We start from the raw sequence: 27,538 nt of genomic DNA, 5'->3' as shown, positions 1-27,538 counted from the left end.
AGTATATTTGGTCATAAAATTAATTTATTTTAGCTTCTAAGTCAGTGTAATGTAATTTGAAAAATGCAATCATTCTGACAGAGACAGCTGGCATTAGTCTGATGGACATGTTGTTTGAGCTGGAAGCTAGCAGGCCAGATATCTCAGTGCTTCTTTGTTCATGTGATATCTATATGGTCATTTTGCTATCATGGGTAAATTTCACTGTTGTTGTTGTGCAAATCTTGCTTCACCTGTTGTGCAGTTACTATTAGCATAGTATATACTTGGCATTATTTTGACTTGGCTCTGTGGAACAGAGGAGTAAAGCCCTGACTGCAAATCAGATGGCCAGAGTTCAGCTAGCAGCTTAGGCAGTGGAAGAGCTAAGGAGGTGAAGAAGGACAATGAACAGCAACAACTCAACCATCCCAGGACAAGGGTGTGGCATAGTCTAGCCAGGTCTTCTGCCATTGTAAAACATGGGAAAAGGGAAAAGAGGTGCACACTGCATACCCTGACTTGGCCAAGGCTTTTGAGACCGTTCTCCACTCGGGTATAGTAGATAAGCTAACTCAGCTAGGCATCAGCTCATGCATCATTAGACAGACAGAACACACACAGTTAAAATAAGGCATTCCACCTCAAATAGTAGACCTGTAAATAGTGGTGTCCCTCAGGGCACGGTCTTAGAGCCTCTGGTTTTTGGAATACATTTTTCTGATGTCCAGGCAAAATCCAAGGGTCTGTGGCTGACCAAATTTGCAGATGACTGCAAAATGGGGGCAGTCATAGACACCCCAAATTATGTTAACATTTTTCAAGAGGGTCTCAGCCAAACAAATGACTGGTGCCTAAAACATAGCCTCAAACTCAGTGCCAAAAAGTGTATTGTTATCCCCTTTGGTAAGAATGAGGTTCATGCAAAGTACCACATCAACATCCTAAACATGCAATCGGTAGCAAGGGATCTAGGCACCATGGTAGATAGCAATCTAGTATTTGATCAACATGTAGCCTCAGTAATGCATAGGGCATACTATATGGCTCATCTCATAAGTAAAGGCATAGCATTCAGGAAAAAAGAGGACATTACCTCACTGTACTCTACCCTTATCAGGCCAATAATTGAGTACAATGTCCCCTTTGGTATGTACCATTTGTGGCAGCTGAAAGGACTGCAGAGGTTCCTGACTAGAAGAATCCAGGGTCTCCAACACCTATCCTATGTGGATAGGCTGAAGTCCATCTCACTTTACTCTGTCTCATATAGACTGCTCAGAGGGAACCTCTGTCTGGCTTTTAGGGCCATCTCGGACCCCGCCCTACTGCAAATGCTGATATCCACTAATCAAACAGCACACATTTAATGCACAGTTGGGACCTAAACCTACCCTGTGACATTAATAGAACATGATTTGTGTCCCAGAGACTCCCCCATCTCTGGAATAGACTCCCTCTACATGTAAAGCAGAGTACCTCTCTGTCCTCATTTAAGTGTAACCTGGATGTTTGGATGGGAAATAGAAAATGTACCCCTGGAATCCCACCTGCATCCCTGCTTGACAAATGAGACAGGTTCTGACCTTGGAAACATGGACATAAATTCTTGGCTAGGCTTGAAAGGGCCTCATGGCCACTAGCCTAGTAACCTCCTATGATCGTATGATCCTATATAAGCAAAAGACCAGTGAACAGAAAGCAAGGGTTAGTATTGGAAGGGTCATGTGCTAAGGAAATCCAAGCAGGTGATGAATGGTCTATATTAGTACAACGAATATTCAAAACGTTGAACGCTCTAAAGAGCGAAAATGCTGGAGATTGCGAGATTGCAGTACAGTGAAGATCAGAATATTTGCTCATTCCTCACCTTAGTGCGATCTCCAAGTTGGTATATATATATTTAGCGGTGGGTGTGGGGGGCACAGCCCCCCACACTAACTAGTTTAAGGTCTGGCATTTTCAATCTTTAGAGCGTTCAACATTTCAATTATTCATTGTTGTAATATACACCGGGTGAAGATAGCCCTTATCCTCAGCTGTAAAAGCATATACATGCTGAAAATAATGGTCATCTGTAGTCTTTGTGTTGATTTAGGTTTACAAATCTCATCCAGGAGTCAAGATTAGGGTTAAATAGAAAATGTCACTATAGATGCCATCTTACATGATGTGAAGTTTCTGAGGGCATGCACCATGTATTCCCTGATTAGGGAAAACAAAAATAGGTCACAGCAGTGCTTCGGTCTGAGTGAGAAGCTGTACATGCCTAACAGCAGACAAGTGTCCATGTTAATGGAAGTCATAACACTGAGACAATATGAAAGCAGGGGTGCAAAGACTGTCATGGCTAGCTTTCCCATGTGTGTAGCCCTATGGCATGTATATACATATATAGATATATATAGATATATATATATATATATAGAGAGAGAGAGAGAGAGAGAGAGAGATCCAGCCACAAGCTTTTTTTCCCATTTTCCATATGAGGTCAGAGTGTCACTACATCAGTGACAATCATCAAGAGCCAAGGTTCCTACCACCAGGTGGCTTTCCCTTCCACAGCTGTTCTTCCCTATTACTTACATCAATGGCCAAGGTAAAAGTATTCAATCTATTTTCTGCATGTCATTATAGTGTGGGAGGAAACCAGATCCCTCAGGGAAAACCCTCACAAACACAGGGAGGACATGCAGGCTCCACACAGAAGACACCCCAGCCAAGAATCAAATCAGAGAGCCTCCTGTTGTGAGGTAACAAAGCTATTCGCTGTGCCACTGTGCCACTTAGATAGACAGATAGATAGATATTTTTTTCATTCAACACAACATCTTTATCCATAATAGTCTGGGACTGCTTTTTTCACTCTTAGTGACCACCACAACCATTGGCGATTCTGTATAAGAACCCTAAAAAATGGACAGAACAAAGTTAGCACATGGAAGGTACACTAAGGACATCAAGCTGCCATTTACCAAATTTACATCTGTAAATTAAATCTATTTGCTCTGTATATGCTTTTCATGCATATTTAAATATAATTTGAATAATCAGTTACTGATGCATTACTGAATTTATCTATTACATCAAGTGTTTCATTTAATCAAAATGACCCTGAAAATTAGGAGAAAGACTGTGTTACAAAACAACTGATATGCAAAACAGAAGAACAGCATTTGATAACTAATGAGAAGTCAATAAAAACATTGAAAAAGGAGAATATTACTTGTAATTGCCTGCTATTTGCTTTAAAGGCTGTGAAGAAAGCAATCAATATATTGATTTGCCAAGTCTTTTGAAAAGAAACCTAGCATGAAGGAACTAGAAATCCTTTTATAACATAATCATTGCTGTTCATACTTCATAATGATTGTAAACAGCCCCTCCTTGTTACTAATAGCTACTTTTTACAGAATACAAATGGTATATTAGGATTTAAAAAGTCACTGCAAAATGCAAAAACATGGATGAACCTGCACAAGGGCAATGATTGCTTTGAAAAAATATTTAGATAAATGCATGTGAAAAGTAAATACATATAAGAACTTTAAAAAAGAAAACTTTCATCTTAACTAATTTGCTACATCGACTAAAATAACTGTTTTGTTTATTGTTTCTCATTCCTCATTTTCTATCAGTATTCAAGGTACTGTATATGAGTTAGCAAAAGAGAGAGTGTTGTATTATTAGTGGAAATACTTTTAAGTTTGCTTACTGAGTAAGGCTGGGCTGTATATATTTTTATAAACATATCAGTGCCTGCCTTTATAGCAGCATGCCCTTTATTATGGATAGTTAATTATGACTCACAAAACTTGTTGTGACTTAGAAAGGATGATAGGCAAAGAATGGGCTTTAATGGTGATTTCATTGAACTGTTTCATGCTATAATCAACATGTCTGCTGTAATGCCAACTCGTCTGCGAATGGCTGCTTTTTGAAGGGGGTTATTTTAAATCTTGTTCAATTAGTTTGTTTTCTTATTATTGGCTATCATCTAGAGAATGTTATTGTTAGGGTATGAACCATATCCTATATGATGTGCATAAAAATGTATTATATGCTTTTCACATGCAAACATCGGATGTCAAAAATACAAATGTGTAATATGAAGGACACAGATTAGGCAGGTAAGATTCTTCAAGACAGGATCAGAATCAGATGCGAGTCTTAAAGGTTCATAGGTAAGTATTAGATGAGCCGTAAAATTATGGGGTTAGCAATAAGAAATAGCTGTAGTATTTAAGCAGGCTACTATATCATGTAGTACAGGTTATACTGCCTCTCTTGACAGAAGAATCACTGTTAGAATAACATAATTTGGGAATATTATTTCAGCTACTGTATGCTTTCAGCAAAATACATTACTTGAATTATACTGATGATATTCATGGCACACAGATTTGTAAGATGTATACTTTAGAAAGGAATGCTTGAAAGAGGTAGTCACTGACAACTAATACAAATTGCCACATCCAGGCATCTAACTCAATTTCTTATTCATGACATGTTAATCAATCTTAAAATTCTTGTATTTACAACAGGCAAGGCAGAATATTTCTTTCAGCTTTCTCATGAGTTTAGAATTAGGGCCATGTTAATCCTCCAAGGCTTAAGTTAATTGGCTTTCTAAGTTAGTTATAGAAACTGTACACTTACACTTTTTAGAGATGACCCTACCAGTAGCCTGCTGCTAAGCTTTGAGCAAATGGTAATTACTGTCGTCTCCAAACTATGTCAAATTGGAGCTAAGCATAATTAGGGATAAGGAGCAAGAATAAATTATTTTGATTGGGGACATAAACACCCAGAAAATGGTTGCGCAAAGTTATTTTTAGTACCATTCAGCTAAACATTACCTTGATTCCATTGTTATCAAATATAGTGCTGTATATTTGCAGTCCATGTGCCTTGCTACCATGAGATGCTACCTGTGAGTTAAACACCATTCAAAATATTAACTTTATCTTCTACAGTGTTTTGAGAGGCAATTGTAATGGTGCCCACTTCTGCGTATTTATCTAGGATTTGGTAGTATGATTCAGAATGCATCAAGTCGTGATATGGAGCTGTGACATCTTGCGGCTGTTGCCGAGGGTTGCTAGACAATGGCAATCTCGGGCAATGATTTAAAAACAAAGTAAACTTAGAGGAGCTCAGGAAACAAGGTTGAATTGTTGGTGATCTCTTCAGATATAGAATTGATCCCATATGAAATAGCTTAGTGAGACTAAGTAGTTGTGATCTGTTCATTTGTCGAGCGGATTGCATTTCTTGTATGGATGGGTTTCTTGCCTATGTTATGCCTTGTTTGTGAAGGTAATCAGCCAACAAAGCAGGAAGCCATAACCTGCATACATACATTTATATATATATATATCAGGGAAGATGTATACACACAGAAAAAGTGAAAGTGGGCATTGAGAGTGCAAGGGGTGAAAGCATACAATTACACACACATTCCTTTGAATTAGGAAGGGTTTCTGATTTGGCTGAGGAAGATAGATCTGTGGAAGTGATCTAAAGAACTGTGAGGTGGAATTCTAGAGCTTTTTTGAATTATATTCATTAGAAAAAAAATAAATAGAAAATAAAGAAGAAGAAATAAAATAAAGGGAACGGGAGCAATGGTTGGCTGTTAATGATTTTCACATAGTAATTGTTGTGTTTCTTTTGAAGCTAAAAAAAATGTTTTTATACTGGATGGCTAGAAGAGCAGAAATTCATCCTGGTGGCATGAATTTGGGCTTGAATCTGGGACACTGACAAGTCAGATGGTATGGCTGTCAAGGTATGGAGTGGTATTAGTTACTGCCAGTGTTGGAAGAGGTAAGGCAGCAATTTGGTGACCCAGCTGTCATAGTCATACATTTGGGAGGTAGTGACAGTGTGAGTATTCCTATAAGGAGGTTGCTAACCTGTTTGTTAAAGGACTTGTCACTTGTCGTGCAAGGTTTCTGAGGGCTAATGTTGTGTGGTCGACCATACTTCTTCAGTTGGTTTGGAGGAGACCTGACAAGTTCAAGGTGATGGCAGGGTCTTGAAGGTTTCTTAACCATAGGGTGCCTAGGGCGAATAGTATGTTAGAATTTTTTGTAAGAGGCACTGGGATTTTGCATATAGGGATCCAGCATTTTTCAGTAGGGAAGAAGTTAATTTCAGCAACACTGATTTAGATATGTTCAACATGCAGATGTCGTTGTTTTTGCATGATTTGTTTAGAGAGAGGGGTTAAGTGCTGGGAGGGCAGACTGTGGGAATCCTAATGGGTGGAAGAAGGGCCCCTAGCTGTTGAGCAAAGCAGGGGGTATGTCCCCTTCCCTGTTTGCTGTTGGCACTTATTGATTTTGATATGTGGTATTATGCTGCCTGGTGTTATTAAAGTTTTGTCAATGAGCAGTGGAGATGGAGATCCAAGATGGTGGGCATCTAAGAGGTACCCTGTCCTGCAGCTCCGGCAATTACCTTTGATTTTGGCTTTTTAAACCATACAGGAACGAGCTGAGAACATACTATGCGCTAAATCCATAAATAACCAGTTATAAAAAGGCGATAAGAGACTTCATTAACATCGGGGCTGACTAAGAGAGCCATAAACATATTTTTGCTTGTTCATCTGATCCGGCACGTGGCTATTAGAGGCCCTAACTTCAGCAGCATCCTAACTGACAGCTCCGGTAACCTTCGCAAAATGAGTAAAATACCAAGAGAATCGGAAAGTATGGACACCCAAACAACCAAATCTAAATTCTCAGCCATCAATACTTCCCCAGAAAAAGAGACTAAAAGACTGAGATCATCCAAACAGTTATCGGAGCACTCCAAAGAACCGGCTAGGCAGAACCCAGAAAGCGCATCGGTGATGGAGGAATTAAAAAAAGCGCTCACTCCTCTACAAGTAGCAATTGAAGATCTGACATCCAAAGTTAACACAGTTAATACCTCACTACACAAAATTATAGACAGGCTTGAGCTGGTTGAAGACAGATCCAAAACAAATGAGTTAGAAATACAATCTATGGCAGAATCCCTCCAAGAGAAGGATAAAGCTATTAAGTCCATACAATCCAAACTAGTGGACCTAGAGGCACGTAGCAGACGAAATAACTTGATAATCAGGGGCTTAAATGAGAAATACGAACATAGCCAGCTTATGGAGGTAGCAACACAAATATTTAAGGACTTATGTAAAGATACTGACCCAGTACATAATTTTAGTATAGAGAGGGCCCACAGAGCGCTTCGGAGCCAGCAAGCAGCCTCCGCACCAAGACCAGTCTACATCAAAATGCTTCACTTTCAAGACGTACAACTTATTTTATCAACCTTTAAAAAAAACAAGAGATTTACATGGAATAACCAACAGTTAATATTTACACAGGATCTTCCATTTGAAATCCGAGAGATGCGACGCAAACTTGCCCCATACTGCACTGATCTTATACAAAAAAAAATTAAATTCCAAATGAAGTTTCCCTCAACATTGTCCTTCACACACCAAGACCTTAAGCTATCGGTCTCATCCCCGAACGAAGCTAGAGCAGTGTTCCTCAAATATTTTGGAGCAGATCCCTCCAACTAGCTACACATTGCCAAACAAGTAATATATACTTGCAAATCAAGCCCTTGTTACTCTGCAGTAAATAATACGCACCTTGCAAGGTGGAAAATGTAGGATGAAAATAAATCTTTCTTTATATTGTATGGATATGCTGATTTAATCCTCAGGAACCATGTATACAGGACTAGCAGTTGAAAATAGGCTTCTTGAAGGTGACACACAGGTAGCACTAATTGGCGCACGTACAGGAAGAGACTCGCGTTTCCGTTGGACTTACATGCTTGCACTGGATTGATCTGCGAACCTAGACCGGACTATAGCAGGGCATTCATCTTCCCCTTTACGGAAACCATCGGTCATGGAGTCGCTACACATATACGCTCATTGCATGCCTGCTTCCCATATGTATTGACCTATTAAGAACTTAATAGGCTAATAGCACTGTTTGTTGCCTTGTCATCTTATGGATACTTATTACTGTCTGAGATCCCCGATGAAGAGATCCGGGTATGGTGTACCAAATTCCAAACACAATATTGCTCGTTCCTGAACAGAACATATTATACTTGCTGTTTTGACTAATTGCATATAATTAAGATACAACTATTGCAACTTTGTGATAAGTAGTAATACTTTTGTTAGCATTTTACTGGAAAGTATTTTTTCTACTTTTTTATTCTTTTACTCTGCAAATATAAGCCTTTTAACTATAGCTTTGTCATAAGACTTGTCGGATGTTGATAGGACGTTATGTAGGGTCTGGATGTCTGAGATTGGACCTGGTACGACCTTGTATAAGTTGTGTAAATATTATTTCAATTCTGTTGTAGATAGTATAGTTAATATAGTTAAAAAGGTTTTTTATTATACATGTCTAACTACAAGTTTTCACATATACATCTTCTCAATAGTTATAGGGGTATGGGTAGGCATGGTTAGAATATTGAGAGATGTTAGTGCCATTGTTCTACAGTTCTCTGACCAAACCCTATGGGATATAAGTGTAGATGCCACTCTTTCATTATTCCTCATCTTTGCAATGCTACATAAATATTTATATAAGTATATGTACAGAACTGTCTCTTCTCATTTCTGCTTAGAATACCTAACCCTATTATACTTAATATGATGAATACTGTGACAGTATCCTCCTGGAATGTTAGGGGTCTCAATAACGTAGGGAAAAAAAAGTTAATTATGCACTTGATTCTAAATGCTAAATGTGAGGTATGCTTTCTACAAGAGACTCACCTACTAAGCACTGATTGGGCTCCTGAAAGTAAAAAGCCATGGATCAGGGACATTATTTTCTCGGGCTCGACCAATAACTCTAAGGGAGTCGCGATTATTATTAAGAAGTCTTTTCAAGCACAGATCATCTCGAAGGGTAATGACCAAGATGGCAGATGGTGTTATTTTACTGCATGTTTTCAGGCAATAGACAACCCGATATTATTTCTTAATGTTTATGGTCCTTGTTCTGAACAATCAGATTTTATTATGATGATATATAATTTACTACTTAAATTCCCAAAACACCTACTAATAATTGGAGGAGATTGGAATATGGCTATTAACCCACAAGTAGATCGATTGGGTAGACTTGGCCCAAGAAATTCAGTACCTTGCAAAGCCCTGCTAGACCTGATTGAGGATTTGGAATTAACTGACCCGATTGCCTATAATACTAAAATGTATGACTATAAATATAATTACTTTACCTACTTCTCTAGCTGTCACAAATCATGGTCCCGAATTGATTATTTCCTAATTTCAGACTACTTCAACACTAGAATAATCAAATTCTCAACAGAACCCCGTTTCTTATCGGACCATTCAAGGATAACGCTAGAAATAAATTTAACACAGAATTCAATTAATATAATTCCCACTTGGTCCTTGAACCCAAATCTCCTACAAGACAAATCCCTAATCAGTGAGATCAACCTAGTTTTAAAGACCTCTTTAGTACTCAACAAGATGAAAGTATTATCTTCGATATCAGATGGGCCGCAGCTAAAGCTGTACTCAGAGGAATTTTTATTAAGAAAGCGAGCTTTCTTAAGAAAAAACGTGCTAAAAGGTTAACTGAACTACACCAGGATATTACTAATCTAGATAAGAAGCTAATTGATAATTACTCCGAAAACACAGAAAAGGAATTAATTGCAAAACAAAAAGAGCTGTCTGAATTTCACCAATCCAATCTATCTATATGGGAATATAGATGTATAGCTAAGTACTCAGAATATATACAAACCCCCTCTAAATCATTAGCTAACTTAATCTTTAATGCACCTAGATCTCCCAGAATTTCTTGCCTTCAGTACAACAACCAATTATACAGATCGGATGAAAATATTATTCAACTTTTCCATCAGATATATTCTCAAACTTACCATAACAATAACTTTATGACTACCAAAGAAGAGATAAAAACTTTTTTAAAAGAGATTACCTTCCCATCAGCTACCGAACCACAAAGAAACCTACTAGCATCCCAGATTACGACAAAGGAAATCCTAGAAGCTATTGATAATCTGAAAGTAGGGAAGGCCCCGGGACCAGATGGTTTCTCCCCCGAATTCTATAAGGCATTTAAAGAAACTCTAACCCCTATTCTTTTAGAACTATTTAAATCCTTGACCAACCATGGCATCAAAGACCCATACATTAATGATTCTAGAACTATCCTGATTCCCAAAAATACATCAGACACTACAAACCCCAATAACTACAGACCGATTTCACTTATGAATGTGGACATTAAGATCCTTTCCTCCATTCTAGCTAATAGACTGAAAAAGTAATGGAGGGTTTAATCTCCCTGAACAGGCTGGTTTTGTGAGAAATAGACATACATGGGATAACACCATAACACTAGAATCTATAATAAAAATAACTAAACAAGATCCTAACCCCAGATACGCCTTGATTCTGGATGCTTGCAAAGCCTTTGACAGGGTGAACTGGAACTTCCTGTTTCTAGCTCTCGAGAAATTTGGTCTTCCACCGGAATTTATAAATCTTATTAAGACTTTATATAATAGTTCAAAGACCCAGCTATACATAAACAAGAAACTCTCAAATCCGATTAAAATCACCAATGGAACCAGACAGGGCTGCCCCTTATCCCCACTACTGTTCAATCTATACTTAGAAGTTTTGCTCTTGTTCATATCACAGAAATCTTACCATACTATTCCTAGAATCTGTAACTCTAATATTAGATTTACTGCCTTTGCAGATGACCTGAATCTGTACTTTATGTATCCCTTAACTGACGCCATGAAATTAATTAACTCTCTGGATGCCTTTGAAGCAATCTCAGACTTTAAGATCAATGCCAATAAATCTAGTATTTTTCAAATTAATCCCTTAGCACATAAGCCCAATCTTTTCCCGGTTTTACCTATTCATACTAGTCATTCTCTAAATTATTTAGGTGTCTCTTATGACCATTCATATTCATCTGTTCTGCAAGCTAACCTAAATAGAATATGGACCACTATCTCACAGGATATGAAAAGATGGCAAACATTTAAACTCTCTACACTTTCAAAAATCTCTATTGTCAAAATGAATATTTTGCCAAAAATTCTATATCAATACAACTCATCCCTATCCCCGGTTGCAACTACCTTTATTAAGAAAATACAGAATGAAATTGCAAAGTTTGTATGGTATCCAAAGTCGGTGAGAATGTCTTATTACAAACTCACATTTCCTAAATTAAGAGGGGGCATGGCGATGCCCAATCTCATTCTATATTACAGAATTACTCATGCTAATAGGCTTTTAGCAATTGCTAATTACACTCCTGGTTCCACCCCGTGGACTCCCTTATGGATTAAAATTTGGAATAAACACACTCTTAATAACAACATTAATCCCAGAGCTTTACCCTTTTTGGCGAAAACTTCAACTAGAGGGACTAAACTACACAACGTATTAAGAAGTCTAATTGACAACTTTCAGGAACTATTCAACTCCTTAGGATTAGGTAACGCTTTCTTACTACTTCAGCCCCTCCACCTCAACCCTAATATTAAACTAGGAGGACAGGTGGTTAACTTGAATAAACTTCCCCTAATTAAAGATCTTACGGTGTGGGATTTTTGTAAGCTTAAACATCTCTCATTGACAGAACTAAGAGAAACACTTTCTCTGTCTAAAGCTTATACCACCACTTTGAGACAATTAAAGGAACTCACCTCAACTTTCTTAATAAATCAACATAACGTGGATATGGAAGTTAACATAATTAAACAGCTTCTACTAAGTCTAGGTTCCAAGAAACATATGATTTCTATTGCATACAAAGCATTTTCTGTATATTTATACAGAAAAGAACTTAATTTTGCTGACGTTTGGAATAAACAAGATTTTACAATATCCCCCCAACAAAAACTGGATTCGATAAAACTCACACTTAAACACTCCCCTTTTAAGAAGTTCACGCTTACTCAATTCATGATTATTAATAATTTATATTATACCCCAACTCACTTAAATAAATTTAACTCATCTGTATCCACTGTTTGCCCTGTTGTTCACACCCACGTGCCGACATTATCCATATTTTATGGTTTTGTAAATATGCCCAAAACCTATGGTGTTCTCTTAAGGTCAGACTAAGTAAAATGGGTTACCATAAGTCGACATTATCTTGGGAAATGGCCTTACTACATATTACTAATATAAATCTGTCACCTCTACGACTTAGGCTACTGATTAATGTCTGTCTTCTAATTAAGTTCTATATTACCAAACACTGGATGGATCGCTCAAAGTTATCTTGGATCAGCTTTAGGAATATGGCAATTACTTATATTACCTCCCAGAAATTGATTACTATGAGTCCATTAAAAGATCTGAAAATCAGAATCTATGGAATTCTCTTTTTTTACTCCTTGCTGAAATTTGATTGTTGGGAACCCAAATATATGATTTATACATAAAGAGAGATCTCCTTATTGCATAAACTCTATTGAAGGTCAGAGTTAGTAAGATTTACCAATTTAAAGCAATGGCACTTTGTATATATTGTGTATATAGTTTGTGTATAACAGTAGGCTCAAATGATACCTTATCCTTTGTATCTAGTTTTAATACTTTAATGCTTATGTATCGTTGATATGATGTAACCATTGACTTCTGTTGTTGCATATAAAACTGTAATAAAGAATTTAAAAAAAAAAAAAAAATGAGCAGTGGAACGATGTTAATCTGTTTGTGGGTGAGCTGTCTAACAAGCTGCCAAAATTCTGTAACAAGGTGTTGTTGAATTTTATTGAGTGTCTAAAAAGGAGGCGAGTGGTCTAACACATTGCCCAGTTCTTTCACGGTGTGATAATAATGTGTTACTTGTTAATTAAGTTGATGATTGTGCTACATATTGTAATAAAGCTGGTCTGGAAGTCAAAAGTGTTGTTGTGTGTCATTAATAGGGATTGGCTAGCCCCGTGACAATGTTTAATGTTCAGTGTTCAAAGATCAGCCTTTGATGTTAACAGAGATCATTATAGCCCTCATTATACCTAGGTAAAGACCAATATATCTTTTCTTTACACCATGCTTCTATTTCGCTTTTAAAAATGGTTATACTAATCTCATCCTCAGCCCAGCTTATGCCAAGAAAACAGTTAAATCTTCTTTGACTAAGTGAAGAACATGACTCTTCCATCTTCAGCCTAAGTAGCGATAAAAGATGTGCGGAGGATACAAACACACACACACACACACACACACACACACACACACACACACACACACTAAGATTTGACTGTATTGAATTTGATTACTACATCCTAAAGCTCTGTAAACAGTGTTCATATTTTCTTAGTATTATATATGCTAACTGAAGTATGTGCCTTTCTTTCTCATTTTACAATCTCAGTGATGGTCATTGGTGTCAACTATTTATTCTCACCTTGTTGGGCAGTGGCCTGTGTCTGTGTAGAGTTTACATATTTAACCCATTTATTGTATTTGTTAACTGGAAAAAAAAAAATGAAACATTGTATTCCCGTTTAAGCCACAGTGTGGGTCACAAAGGTGAACAACATGTTTTTTTGGAAACAATAATGCCCACAGGGGGAAAATACTTTGTGAGGGAGTCCATTATGCATACTAGCTTTCAAATGAATATCACAGCTAAATCTCAGTGCCCATAGCTGTTAGAAAGGAATGACAACCATCAAATCACTTTGCTGCAGATATCACCCAATACAGAGCTATCAAAGAGAAATATAACTGATCTGCTGTCTTTTATTTATTTATTTAGTTATTTATAGTTTTAATTGCTGGTATGTCTAATTAGATTTTGGTCCATTTTATCCCACTGTTTATAATTTAGTTAAAAATGCATTTCTTAGTAGAGATAATTTCCACCAAGCCATTTTGCTTCAGTTAAAACTTTGTTTTATCACTGACCATCCATCCAGCCAGCTCGCTATATTTGTTTACTGGGATGTCTAGCTAAATTTTTGTCCATTTTCATTTTCTGATTAAAAATATACTTGTCACTGCCAATCATTTGTAGTTTAGTCCCTGTGGATTGGAAAGATCGTATTTTATGTTGAAAGACTAATGGATCGTGCAGATGTTATAGATGTCTTCTAAACCTGTACCTTGAACTTTGCTTTACTGATTTAGCTTTTAACATCTAATATTGTCTTAACATACATATGTACATATGTGTGTGTGTGTGTGTGTATATATATATATGTATATATATATATATATATATATATATATATATATATATATATATAAATATTTATATCTGTATGTATATTTGTAGCATGTATAGATACATACTCGCTGTTGTTGAACCTTTCTTGCTTTATTTTGAACAATAGTGTATTTTAGATCTGTTTGGACATTAATGACTTGTAATATTTTTAGTATGGTCTGTTTACTTAATCATGTCTACTGGCACATTAATTTTCATCTTCTTTTAATATGCATCTCTCTACCGACTGGCAATATTTTAAAAACTGTAAATATTGTATTCAAATTTCCTATACACTTGTAGCTGTTCAATGTTTTCAATATTTGTTATATAGTTTTTACAATCTAGTATTAAACTTTTAACTTGGCTGATATTTTAATTCAAAGCCCAAAAAATATGAACTGTAACAAAACTAAAGTCGCTTTTGATGTTGAAATGAAAAATGCTGAATGTGCAAGGACTCATTCATCTGTTAAAATGCAATGTTTCCACTTTCAGTTACTTACCTATGAAAGTTCTTTATTTTTTATTTCTTTGCTATATTTACATTATTCTGTTTCTGCTGCTGGATATGATTTGTACACTGTCCCTTTCCCTAACTATGTGACTTTGTGTGAGTCTCTTATCCCAATAGCACTCTTGGGCTAAGCCTGAATTAGGTCCATATGCATCAGTGCTCTCCCCTGGTTCACAAATACAAATAAAGAATAAGCATACACCCTCATATGCTTGCATGCTAATGGAAATGTTAACACTTACTTTTATAGCATTGTCTTATGGTTATATTGTCATCTACTGGACCCCACATTTATGGTTACAATACCTCAAAGGAAATTATACTGTGGTTCCCCTGAACACTCTTACCCTTATTCTGCTAACACTGCCACAGTACTATTAAATTCCAAGCAATGTCATGATCATATATTATTAATGAGACAGATCTACACAAGAGTTTATATAAAACTTGACCTCTAGCATCTTGCCATTAGCTGCCCATAAAAAAACGTGTGATAATGTAAAATGCATATGTTTTAGTAGCCTTATTGTGAGTATCCTGTTGCAGTTAAGTGACATGAATTGTAAATAATTTCTTGGGCAATAAAGAAACCCACCTTCAGGAATACTTATTTGGCATGGCTGGTTCATTTCTCTATTTGACTAAGGCTATGCATTAAATTAGGCTTTTATTTGGTATTATGTGTTTGGCCCATTGCTCTTGTGTATCCTTTTTAGACTCCAGCATGTACTGCATTTTTAAACCTAGGCTGACTGTTGGTATATTTGAGTACTTGTAGATTTCTTGCCTAGACAAGGGCTTGATTTTTTTTCTGTCAATGATAATTGTACCCATTTCTGTTTTAAGCATATGTCACTGGATGCTTTAAGTGGTGGGACTCTAAGTGGATGAATAGTTCATCATTAACTTGATGGTGTACACTGTGCTCTTAAGAAAGCTTTCCCTGCTATATTATCCTTTTATTCTTAGTTTTGTATTTGTATTCTGTAAATTATACTAGCAGCCTAATTGTTCTGAGTATTGAAGAGAGCTCTCATTTTCGTGAGTGGTGGGGTGTGACTTTGCAGCCACTGCTAATTCTGTGCACATTTCTTTTTTTTATATAACCTGCAAGATGTCAAATAGGTAGATGGAATATGGGGGTCATGTTAGTAGGCAGGTAGCAAAGTATTTGTGGGGGTTGGTGGTAGGGGGAGTGTTGGAATAGTACTTTTCTTATTGACAGCCTCTGTCCATAGGGGCAGAGAGGCCAAAATGGGCTTAAATTTACAATTTCCCATCCGATTGTCAACATTTTGCTTGAATAGGGTCAGGGATGAACTTTATTTTGCATGGATGGGGAGCCTATTGCATAGTGTAGGGATCCTTTGGGACACAAATTTGTCTCACCATCATGTTCTGTTTATTTGTGAGAATGTAGTTCTGATCCCTGCATCTAGTGTTTCTGGTGGTGTTTGTTTTGTGCATGTGCATTAGATTCATTAGGGATGGGTCTCAAGAAGCCCTGTAAGCCAGACAAAGATGCACTTTCAGCAGCCTGTAGGAGAGTGCCTACAGAGACAGAGCTTTTATGAGATCAATGTAGGACTGGGTGTGACAATAGGAGGTACTGCCGGCACAGCTGTCTGGAATTCTGTAAATAATTATATGTAATTTCTGAATATCAAGCTGATTTATAAAAGATGCTTGTGTTACAAATGTATTAGAACTGTATGTCATGTATATATCAAACTGATTTGTACAGATGTTTGTGTTGAAAATGTATTTGTAAAGTGCTTGTGTTTAAAATGTATCAACATTCTGCTCTACTGGAGTGAAAAGAAATGTACATACACTATTGTAACTGTTTAAATGAATATGTTTTAATAGAAGAAACTAGAAGACAAGAGATTAACCTCAGTCCAACAAACTTTAAAATATATCTGAAATTAAATCACCTTATGGGCTAGGCCATAAAGATGCTCTCTCACTTGTCAGTCAAGAATATAGTGAAGCTTAGTTTAGATATTGTAGTTTCTTTATTTGTCTGAGTCTGCTCTTCAATGCTATTTTAAATATTTATTGTGATTTTGAACTGTGACGTCACTGTGAATAGATATTTAGTATTGTCTTGTTCTTTTATTATTTATTATTAAATATATTTAAACATTTTGTTGTGGCTGATCTTTGTAGAGATATTTAAGTTTTGAGAGTATTTGCATATTTATTTGGTGACACTTTGTGGGCCACTCCTAATAGCCTTGCTCTTCGTCAAACTACCATTCATATTAGAATTAAGATTGCATATTAAAATTGGACACCCTTTTTTAAGGGCCTTAAAGTAGCTGGTGAGGGGTTCTGGTGTCAGTGAAAGCTACCTTAGAGTCTAAGCAAAAGGGGGCATAGCAAGTAAACTTGTGCCAGCCTTTTCCATGTGTGTGTGTGTGTGTGTGTGTGTGTGTGTGTGTGTGTGTGTGTGTGTGTAAATCAAATCTCAAAGAATGTGTGTGACAGCCATTGGGCAGAGACAAGAAGCACTGATTCTACAGGGAAAGTGTTGGCGTACTTGGTTTGGAAACCTGGCTAAAGACTCGACACTATAGCTGTACAAGTGGGGAGTATTACTGGTGATCAGGAGAAAGAGAGAGGAGCCAGCCCCAGGACTGACTGTGTTCCCTGCATGCTCTTAAGGGACATTTTGCTTGACTGTGCTTGATGCAGAGATCTGTATCTGGATATACTCTGTGTGTACCTGTTATCCTCCCAGTGAATGATCTCCACAGGTACCTGCAGTGAGGATTGAAGCTCCTTGATTACTGGCCCAGACGTGATGCATCACATGGGTATTCATGCTCTAAATTCTCCTTGTGAGAAACCTTTGTGAGCATTCCAACTGTTGCAAGTCTGTGGTTACATACATGCTAATGGGCACATTATATTCAAAAACAGGTCTGATAAGGGCTGAGTAGAGTGGTGCTATAACTTCCTTGGAACTGGATGCCACACCCTTACCTATAAGTTAGGTGAAATAGAATTATTTCATTATTATCTTAGTTACATGTTGGTCAAAGGCCAGATTGCTGTCTATGTATGTTCATAGATCCATTACTGGGTCAACTCTTAGGGGTGTTTTATCGACTGAGTAATTAGCTTGCATTGACAGTTTTCCAAATGGCATTGTAATCCATTTTTTAGCATTGAGTTATAGGCCATGAGTTTGTCAGCAGTCATTTTTGTTGTGTTAAACCCTTTTGCAAGATGTTTGTGTCTTAGGGGGAATCTGTAATATCTCCAAATTTAGAGTTATCTGCAAACTTGGGGAGCCAGAGACCCTTAATGTTAGCCTTGATTTCTGAGAAGCACAGGAAACAGATAACAAAATTCTCCTTATCTGCATCCCAAAGGTTGCTGCACTATCTATATTTATATAACTGCAATTTTTTCTATGATTTTCTTGGCAACCACTTAAATTATTCACATGTAGCTAATTTACCTTAAAGTTTGTATTAAAATAGCCAATAACTTGATCTTCAGATGATAATTTGTTTGTTTGCTGCCAGTTTTTATACGCTATGTATCAAACCAATTCAGTAACTTCTACCCCCATAATTCCTGCCAGTATTGTAAGAAATGTCTTGAACTTTGGCCTCATGCAAAAGCCCTAAAATTAGTGGAGTAGTACCTCATTTGTTTTGAACAAGGGCAGTGAATTAAGGTAGTCAGCAGTATTTGACAATAGGTGCCTTATGACACAGGCACCTGAAGCTAGGGGGATGTAAACTTGGCCACCTATAGATATACCTATTTTTATGGTCTAATGTGAAGGTGTTTGTGTGATGTATATGAATATAAAACTGTTTTGGAATTAACAGTTATCAAACTTTGAGATCATTTGGTTTGGAATACTGTTTCTTTCACTTATAATTAATGCAGATATGAATGATGATACTTTTGTTTATATCTGATGGATCTATTTCCCTTCTTGTGCTACATTAACCTGGGCCATACACACGTTATTTTTTTCCTTTATTGCTGGCATCATACATTCTTAGCGCTACATTATCTTATCACTTGACTATGCTAGCATTTTCCTTTGTTGCCCGTCCTGTTCTTACAGCTCAGTACAGAAGCTGCACTGCAGCTCATTTCATAAAGCATTGTAGTACTTTTTGCACCCATCTTACCCAAAGGCTCTATCTAGGCTTCTTGCTTTCTTGTTCATTCTCACTCAGCTCAGTAACAGATCAGCTAGTATTTACTTTTGGAAGGGGATGGAGTTTCTCTTAATTTTGCTCACCACACTCCAACCCACCATAATCCCAAACTCTTTTTGTTTTTCCATTTTTATCATGGTATTCTATGGCTAACATACTGTGATACATGATTTAGTCCCTTATTCCAAATGCATGTTTCCTCTCCTTCATGTTTGATATTGTTGATTCTTTGTAGGGTATTGTTGACATTTCCTCTGTATACATCTTTAATCTTTCACTGCTAAGTGAATCCTGAACATATCATGCCCACTTTCTAACCTGGCTTCATATATGTATGTATAAATATATATGCATGTGTGTGTGTGTGTGTGTGTGTGTGTGTGTATAAATATATATATATATATATATATATATATATATATATATATATATATATATATATATATATATATATATATGTATATATCTGCATTTATATACGGATCCCTCTCAGTTGATCGAGTTTTCACAAACTCAAACTCCATATGGTTGAGACCATATGATCAAGTTTTTCAAAATTCAAAGCTTTTGAATGGAGATCACGGTATAGAAAGGATCAGAAAACTTACCCTTTTCCTCAATGTAGTGCGATCTTAGAGTTGGTATATATAATTTGCAGGGGGTGTCTTGGGTGCAGGAGGCTTTCCCCCCTGCAAAAACATAAAAAGGTAGATTTTTGTGGGTGTTTTTGATTTTTTTTTTTTTTTTTTTTGATGTTCGAGTTTTCGGAAACTCGATCATATGGTCTCTACGATATTTTTTTCAAATTTCTGAAAAGTTGATCATCTCACATAGACCCATATCTATATATCTATATATCTATCTATATCTATATATCTATATATCTATATATCTATATCTATATCTATTGATCTCTCTCTCTCTCTATATATATATATATATATATATATATATATGTATATATATATATATATATATATATATATATATATATATATATATATATATATATATAGGTTCACTATATAATCTCGAACTTTTGAAATACCGAATTTCAAAAGCTTGAGACTATATAGCCGAAACGCTGGAATACCGAAAGACCAGAAGAGCGAAATTCAAAATCCCGATGTTCGGAGATACTGAATTAGCACTTCTAGTGTTGCGGTTCAGGTAAGTATGTTTGTGTAAGTGTGTTTGTGAGAGGATTTAGTGTGTGTAAGTGTATGTTGTGACTGTGATGTGGGTAAGGGACTGTAACGTGTGGGTGTGAGTTTGCCTTGTGTGCCTGTTTGTGCGATCTCAGAGTTAGAATATTTAAGTAGGGGTGGGGGCACAGCCCCCCATATGGGGGGTGCAGGGGGGCTTGCTTATCTGTAGTGTAGTGAGATATGTTTGATTGTGGGGGGAAGCTGTGTGTATGTGTGTGCTGTATGTGTGTTAGATATTCGGGATTTTGAAATTCGCGCTTGTGTAGTTTCAGTATTTAGGGTTTCGGGTTTATAGTCTCGAGCTTTTGAAATTTGGTATTTCTCTTAGTAATCCAAAAGTTCAACGTTGAAACCACAGATGATCCAATGAACAGAAGTCCTGTTAAAAAGCAGTCTTTTTTATTATTAAAACAATACACTGCTCATATCTTGTTTAGCGCTTTCACCCACTATATGTGGGCTTCCTCAGAACACTAGTTTAATGATTCAAAACCACTTAAATAGAATTTTAGCCACCAAAAACTTTCATTGTAATCTGCCCTTGTTAGTATATTTGTTAGTGCCTTATGTTACAGATAAAATAATGTTACTGTTTCCATTAATTGATATAAACTAAAACAGTTAAATTACATACATACTAATAATAAATTCTAAACATATAAACTTAAGTTCTAAAAATTTTTTTTCATAATGTTTTATATATATGCTTGTTAAAATCATCCATAGGCATTTCCTTTCTTAAAAAAATACCATGTATCAAAAATTCATATTAAAAATCACGCAGAAAACTTATGCTGACTTGTATCTTTATATAAGGTATTTGGTAAGGTATTACAATTGCCATGTCTGAACCTTATGATGGTGCTGTTTATATTTTCCAAAATAATGCTTTCATCTTCCATTATAGCATGACACTGGTTACAACTTCCGCACTTACTAGTGTGTTTTTTGTTGTTATTACTAATGTTCAAATCTCTTCTTATGCCACCTTGTTCTAAATGTTTCTTCAAATTACATCCCATTTTGTAGTGGCGAAGTGTTGTGTATGTCCTGGATACTATATAGGAAAGACGGAAAGACGCTTTAAAAAGCGTATTTATAATCACCTATATAGTATAAAAAGAAATTATTCCAACAATGCATTATATAGGCACATTGACAAGTATGGGGAGATGCACAAATTTAAGTTTGCCATTTTAGAAAATATAAAACATAATCCGAGGGGGGGTAATTGCAAGACAACCCTAGGATATAAGGATGTATGGTGGCAACTATTTACTGATGCCTCAACACCGCCAGGTTTGAATGATTATATATCAATTAAACCTATATTGGCTATTAGACAATAAGTGAGAATTCATTGGTATGAAGTATAGGAAGAGGGTATTATTTAGAACAAAAACAGTCTTGGAAATTCAATAATGAGGAAATAAATTCCTAAAACAAATACCTTATATAAAGATACAAGTCAGCAAAAGTTTCCTGCATGATGTTTAATATGAATTTTTGATACATGGTATTTTTTTAAGAAAGGGAATAAATACCTATGGATGATTTTAACAAGCATATATATATATATATATATATATATATATATATATATATAAAACATTATGAAAAAAAATTTTTTAGAACTTAAGTTTTTATGTTTAGAATTTATTATTAGTATGTATGTAATTTAACTGTTTTAGTTTATATCAATTAATGGAAACAGTAACATTATTTTATCTGTAACATAAAGCACTAACAAATATACTAACAAATGCAATTGAGTGTTATCACTTTAAGGGCATATTACAATGAAAGTTTTTGGCACCTAAAATTCTATTTAAGTGGTTTTGAATCATTAAACTAGTGTTCTGAGGAAGCCCACATATAGTTGGTGAAAGCGCTAAACAAGATATGAGCAGTGTATTATTTTAATAATAAAAAAGATTTTTTTAACAGGACTTTTGTTCATTGGATCCTCTGTGGTTTCAATGTTGAACTTTTGGATTACTGCGAGTATTAGTTGGGTGTTCAATGTTTCTTAAATCTGGTATTTCAAAAGTTCGAGATTATGTAGTGACACACACACACACACACACACACACACACACACACACACACACACACACACACACACACACACACACACACAAAAACATTTTCTTCTACTTTCAGCTGCTCCTGTTAGGGCTTTCCACAGCGGAAATATATATTTATATATGTGTCTACTGAAAAAGAATGAATGGCCCAAATGTCAACATTCATAGTGTCAACCATAAAAGTTTGACTTTGCAAATGTCATCAACGCATAATTTCTCATGCACTAAGTGAAAATCTCGGCACATGCAAAACCAAATTTGAAACAAAATAGTACTAAATATCAGTTTTGCAGGGGACATGCCCCCCCTGCACCTCCCACACCCTCTGCTAATTATATATTCTAATCCTGAGATTGCACGCTATTGGAAAAAGTGCATATTTCCCAAGCTTAATCCCGGCTATCTGTACAGTTGACTAAATTTGGTCGACTAAGCAGATGATGCCCATAGGAAGATTTGACTATTTTCAGTTCCTCCATATCTATCTATCTAACTATATACACATATATGTCATATGCACATATATATTACATATATATATATATATATATATATATATATATATATATATATATATATATATATATATATATATATATATATATATATATATATATATATACATGTGTGTGTGTGTGTGTGTGTGTGTGTGTGTGTGTGTGTGTGTGTGTGTGTGTGTATACCTATATAAGTCTGATTCTGGATTATTTTTCGAAATAGGAAACATAGGGAAGTATTCATAGTCCTGCCCTCCACTGGTGGACAGTGGCAATCCAGGAATAGCTGCACTTACTACTCAGATCAACCTTGATCAATTAATTCGGACTGTGAAATTACAGTGGTTTTGGTAACTGTGCATCCCTGGGAAAAAATGCATAATATGCTTAAGGCATAAGCATTAAGGGAAAAGATGTTACAAGGATAAGTATTGTTACACATTTGCCTATTAGTAAGTATCATAGAGATAAACATAAAAGGGCATCATTTCCATGCAAAATTTGTAAATTTACCCTGAACTTATCCTCAGAGGTACCGATTTACATGAGGAATTCGAAAATTAGGCAGTAAACTGATTATTAAACTAGAAGGGAAACAACGACTACGAGTGGTGTTCGTAGCTGCTTGTACAAATGAGATATCGGTATTCTTATTGCTTACACATGATTATAGCAAAGGTGCAGTTCATAGAGGCCATTCATGCTAATGCACAGGGCCTGAAAAATAATACAAATGATAAATGCTGTAAAGTGTGGTATGCTGATGAGGTGGTTTTGCAATTAATAGTCTGTTATTGTGAAATGCAATGCATCACATTTCATACTGGAGTTGCAATCCGTGAACTTGTTTTTCCAAGTTTGCACAAACACTTCTCTGACACACAAATGAACTGTTTCTCACGAAACCCCTTCATTCATTTGTATTATGTATGCACAAACATTAAAATGACACAATAAATTATTTTGCCCAGTGATCACTTCAGTAGTCTAACCACAGAATGTAAAAGCACTTCTCTGACGTACAAATTAATTATTTCCCCTTGCACCAATTAAAAAACATGCCCTAATATGCAGAAGCACCAAAATGAAACATTTTACCAAGCAACTCCCTTCAGTAACACGCCCTAGTATGCACAAGCACCAAAATGAATCATTTCTCTAAGCAAACCCTTCAGTAAAATGTCCAGGTATACACAAGCACTAAAATGAAACATTCATGCAAGTGACCCCTTCAGTAACATGCGCTAGTATGGACAAGAACCAAAATGAAACAATTACCCAAGCAACCTGTTCATTAACATGAACTAGTACGCACAAGCACCAAAATTAATCATTTACCCAAGCGACCCCTTCAGTAAAATTCCTAGGTATACACAAGCACTGAATGAAACATTTACCAAAATTACCCCTTCACTAATATGCCCAAGTGTGCACAAGCACTAAAATGAAACATTTCCCCAAGTGACCCCTTCAGTACAATGTCCAAGTATGCAGAAACTCCAATTCATCTCCTCTCACATCTCCATATTCTAACTGAAACCTGCTGCTTTCTGGCATAACTTCAGGGCTATTTATGTACTTTGTATGCAAATTAGTTCATTATAGATTCAAGTCTATGAATCAAACTCATGCACATATGTGTAAAGTCCTTAACATCATCCTATCCCTTAAGCGGGGCAGTCTGGAATTTGCATAACCTCATAGAGCCACTCTTTGCTGATCACTGCTGAAAGTATGCAAAGCCCTGGACTTTGAATACTGCCCTTACTGCCATATTTTTGAAAAGGACATATGATTACTGATTTCACTTCATGAAATGTTTGTTTTATTGTATTTTAGTGCTTAGTCATACATGGATAGACTACTGAAGGAAGCACTGAGGAAAGAATTAATTTTGATGTCAGTGAAGTGCTTGTGCATATGTTGAGAAACTGTTGAAGGGATCTTTGGGGGAAATAATTCAGTTTGGTGTCATAAAAATGCTTGTGCTTTCATGGACAAACTACTGACAGGATCTTTGATAAAACCATTCTGATATCATTAAAGTGCTTGTGTATTCATGGGCAAACTATTGAAGGGATCACTTGGGGGAATAATTAATTGTGGTGTTAGTGAAATGCTTGTGCATACATAGACAAACTGCTAAAGGGATTATTGGAGAAATATATAATTGTGGTGTAAATGAAGTGCTTGTTCATACATGGAAAAACTAATGAAGGGATCATTGGAGAAATAATTTTATATTAAAGTCATTTAATGCTATCAATGAGTGAATGGTGTCACTGAAATGCTTGTGCATACTTGGCCAAAGTACTAAAAGGATTGCTATATCTGATCAAACTATTGAAGGGATCAATGGGATAAATATTTCAGTTTGGTGCTTGTGCATACTTTGTCAAATTACTGAAAGGATAAATGGAGGAATGCTGTCACTGAAGTGCTTGTAGAGACCTGGCCAAAGTACTGAAGGGACTGTTGGGGGAAATTATTAATTTTAGTGCATGTGCATACTTAGACAAAGTACTGATATGAAAGCAGGGGGGTGTTTATTTTCACTGGTTGCACATATTTGATCAAACTACTTAAGGGATCACTGGTAGAAAAGTTTTATTTTGGTGTTGTGCATCCTTGGTCAAAGTACTGAAGGGATGTGTGGAGAAATGTTTAATTTTGGTTCTTGTGCATACTTGGTGAAACTTCTGAAGTGCTTACTGGGAAAAATTTTTTATTTTGGTTTTTGCACATACTTGGTCAAGCTACTGAAGAGATCTCTGGGGAAATGTTTCATTTTGGTTCTTTTGCATTCTTTCTCAGACTGTGAAGGGATCACTGGAGAAATGTTTAATTTAGGTGCTTGTGCATGATTGGTCAGACTACTTAAGTGATCCCTGGGGGAAATGTTTAATTTTGGTGGTTGTGCATGCTTGGTCAAACTATTTAAGGGATCCCTGGGGTAAATGTTTAATTTAGGTGCTTGTGCATGCTTGGTCAGACTACTTAAGTGATCCCTGGGGGAAATGTTTAATTTTGGTGGTTGTGCATGCTTGGTCAAACTACTTAAGGGATCCCTGGGGTAAATGTTTCATTTTGGTGGTTGTGCATGCTTGGTCAAACTACTTAAGTGATCCCTGGGGGAAATGTTTAATTTTGGTGGTTGTGCATGCTTGGTCAAACTACTTAAGGGATCCCTGGGGTAAATGTTTCATTTTGGTGGTTGTGCATGCTTGGTCAAACTACTTAAGGGATCCCTGGGGTAAATGTTTCATTTTGGTGGTTGTGCATGCTTGGTCAAACTACTTAAGGGATCCCTGAGGTAAATGTTTCATTTTGGTGGTTGTGCATGCTTGGTCAGACTACTTAAGTGATCCCTGGGGGAAATGTTTAATTTTGGTGGTTGTGCATGCTTGGTCAAACTACTTAAGGGATCCCTGGGGTAAATGTTTCATTTTGGTGGTTGTGCATACTTGGGAAACTACTTAAGGGATCCCTGGGGTAAATGTTTCATTTTGGTGGTTGTGCATACTTGGGAAACTACTTAAGGGATCCCTGGGGTAAATGTTTCATTTTGGTGGTTGTGCATGCTTGGTCAAATTACTTAAGGGATCCCTGGGGTAAATGTTTCATTTTGGTGGTTGTGCATGCTTGGTCAAACTACTTAAGGAACTTCTGGGGCAAATGCTTCATTTTCTTGCTTATATATACTTGGACAAACTACTTAAAGGATCTCTGGGGAAATGTTTCATTTTGGTGCTTGTACATACTTGGACAAACTACTGAAGGGATCACTGGCAAAATCATTTATTTTGGTGTCATGGAAGTACTTGTGCATACACGGACAGAGTACAGAATGGATCACTGGAAGAAATAACCCAATTTCAGTTATGCAGTTGCTTGTGCGTACATGTTCAAAGTACATACAAAACATAGAGCAATGTTTTTAAGAATGGGTGTGCATGCGTTGCACCTGTTTAACTATGAATCACAAAAATATATCATTAGTGTATGGCACTTTGCAAAATGTCTTATTTACATCTCATTATACTTAATTTTCTTAAACTCATTTGTGGATTGTGCATTATTATAAATGCCCTCTTTAAATCACTAGCAAGCTATGCTCACTCTCAAACATCACAAATAACACTGCTGTATTCACGCAAGGACTATGTATAGCACCAATAATCATAATCCACTGGTGGACATGTACTTCTACTATAAAAATAAATAAATCAATAGCACTTTGATGGCATATTCCCCCAACACCTCAGGCCAAGATTCCAGCTGAGCAATCTATGATTTTTCTTTTTGGAAGTTCACTTAAACTATGAGCTCAACTAATATATTTGCTTTCCCTTACCACTCAAAACTGCACTTTAGCATAACATGGCTTTCACCAGCTTGTAGAAGGACCTACCAGTCTCAGTCCTCAGAATGTTGGTCATTGGATACTAAATCTGCTTGACACTATTAGACTCTCAAGATTTCCCACCCTGTTTTGACTGATCCTGCTTTATTGACCATTGCCTGCTTTGGTTCACTTTTTTTTTTTTTTTTTGCTATGAAGTCCTGCAACATCCATAATAGTTTTACCTGCTGAGAAATAAGACAACGGTAAGAATATAGTATTTGCAATGGATTGGCCAATATTACTAGATCATGCGTAAGTGAACATGAGGACATTAATACCACTTTGTAGCCCTTCCTTACTATTCACCTTCTTTTTGTAGGAAAGATACTACTACCAGGCAACAGAATGGTCAGAG

This window comes from Protopterus annectens, chromosome 1.part1 (genome assembly GCF_019279795.1).
Source record: "Protopterus annectens isolate FY-2018-M chromosome 1.part1, PAN1.0, whole genome shotgun sequence".
Taxonomy (NCBI): Eukaryota; Metazoa; Chordata; order Ceratodontiformes; family Protopteridae; genus Protopterus; species Protopterus annectens.
This window is presented reverse-complemented; position numbering follows the sequence as displayed.